Source organism: Belonocnema kinseyi, chromosome 2, assembly GCF_010883055.1.
Source record: "Belonocnema kinseyi isolate 2016_QV_RU_SX_M_011 chromosome 2, B_treatae_v1, whole genome shotgun sequence".
In the NCBI taxonomy this organism is placed as follows: Eukaryota; Metazoa; Arthropoda; class Insecta; order Hymenoptera; family Cynipidae; genus Belonocnema; species Belonocnema kinseyi.
The window spans coordinates 116,379,091-116,381,295 of NC_046658.1; positions in this window are offsets into that span (position 1 = coordinate 116,379,091).

Genomic DNA, 2,205 nt, shown 5'->3' on the forward strand with positions numbered 1-2,205 from the left:
CTGTTTTGTAGTAAATTCTTCTTTTTGAAATAAATTTCAACAGCTTGGTTGAAAAATCGTCTTTTTGGGTTTAAAATTATACTAATTGCCTACAAAATTAACTTTTTTTTTCAATTATATTTTTGGTTGGAAATATCAACAGCTTGGTACCAAATTTGTTTTCTTCCATTTTTTTTCTGTTGAAAATCGAACTTTTTAGGTAAAAAATTCATCTTTTTCTGTTGAGGATTCAAGTATTTATGTGAAAATTACATTTATTCTTGAAAACTAATATTTTCGGGTTAAAATTTCAACTGTTTTGTAGAGAATTCATCTTTTCTAACTGAAATTCCAGCAGTTTAGTAAAAAATTAATCTTTTTGGTTGAAAAATAATATTTTTTGTTTGAAATATCAACGGTTTTGTAAAAAATTTCTCCTCTTGTTTTTTTTTTAGCTGTACAGTTTAAAATAGAACCTTTTTAGTGAAAATTAATCTTTTTCTCTAAAGTATTTAAGTATTTGTTTAAAAATTACTTTTATTCCTGAAAGTTCATTATTTCGATTTAAAATTTCAACTGTTTGTACAAAATTTGTCATTTTTAATTGAAATTCCACCAGTTCAGTAGAAAAATCGTCTTTCTGGGTTAAAAATTCAACTATTTGCTTAAAAATTAGCTTTTTGGTTGAAAAATAATATTTTTTGTTTGAAATATCAACGGTTTTGTACAAATTTGTCTGCTTGGGTTTTTATTCTGTTGAAAATCAAAATTTTCTGTGAAAATTAATATGTTTCTGTTGAGGATTCAAGCGTTTGTTTGCAAATTACTTTTATTCCTAAAAATTCATATTTTCGGGTTAAAATTTCAAATGTTTTGTAGAAAAGTCGTCTTTTTTAATTGCAAATCCACGAGTTTAGTAGAAAATTCGGCTTTTTGGGTTAAAAATTCAACTATTTTTTTTTAAGTTAACTTTTCGGTTGAAAAATCATATTTTTGGTTTGAACTATCAACGGCTTTGTATAAAGTCTGTCTTCTTGGGTTGAAAGTATAACAATTCAATTGAATTTTTTTCTTTCTCGACTGAACAATTTCTCTTCTTTGAAAATTCAACTGATTGGTTAAAAATCATTTTGTTCTTTGGTGGAAATTTTACTTTATTTGTCGAAAATGTATCTTTTGCCCGTTTAAAAACCATTTTTTTCAATATTCGATTTTCATTTTGAAAACTCAATTGTTTTGTTGAAAATTTATCTTTTTTCGTTGAAATTCAATTTAATTTTTGAAGATGCAATATATTCCGACTTGAAATCTTAGGAATATGGTGCTTACATCAAGTTTATCCCAAGCAATTGATTCCCCTATTTTCATTTTAAAAAATCACTGTATTGGGAATGGTTAAACTGCGATACGCCACCTGGTGACAAAAATTCGAACCAGAAATAATAGGCTCGATTTTACAGATGCATTTTAATTTGTGGATAAAAGTGTTTTAATCATTTTTCTTGTGGAGTTTAAAATATTTATTGGATAATAAAAATAAGTCTTTATCGGAAACAAAGAGTTTTGGATGGAATTTACATATTATACAGTGAAAAACCACACTTTTTGACAGAAATATTTTTCTAAAATAAACAATTAATGCACTCTATACTGTGATTTTCAAAAGATTATAAACTTAAATGGACTTATTTTTAAGCAAAAATAAACTTAAAGTAAATTTTTATTAATTTATACATGAAATATTTACTATTTAAAAATCTGATCTAAAAGTTAGGTTAGAATTCGTATTTAAATTTCAGTCGTTTATTATTCGTATTCTTGGCACAATATGGATAAAATTTGTCGCTACATACATTAAGTAAACTTAATTTAAGCCTGCAGTGCATTGAAACTCACATGAAATAATGAAATAATCGTATTTTTTTAAAAAACCTATTTCACAAAAATGTTTTTTTTTCACTACATAAGAAGGAAATTCTATCTAAAACTATTTGTTTCTGAGGAATATTTGTTTTTGGTATTGAATCATTGTTTTATACTTCACAAACCAATCGTCAAAACACTTTTATGCAAAAATTAAAATGCATGTTTAAAACTGTACCCACTCTTTCTAGTTCTATTTTTCGTCACAGGTGGCAAATTGGTAGACCACCATTCCCAATTTCCCCTGTTTTGCGAGAATTTTTAACTGTAAAGTATATTATAACAGATAAAAACACATTTTCG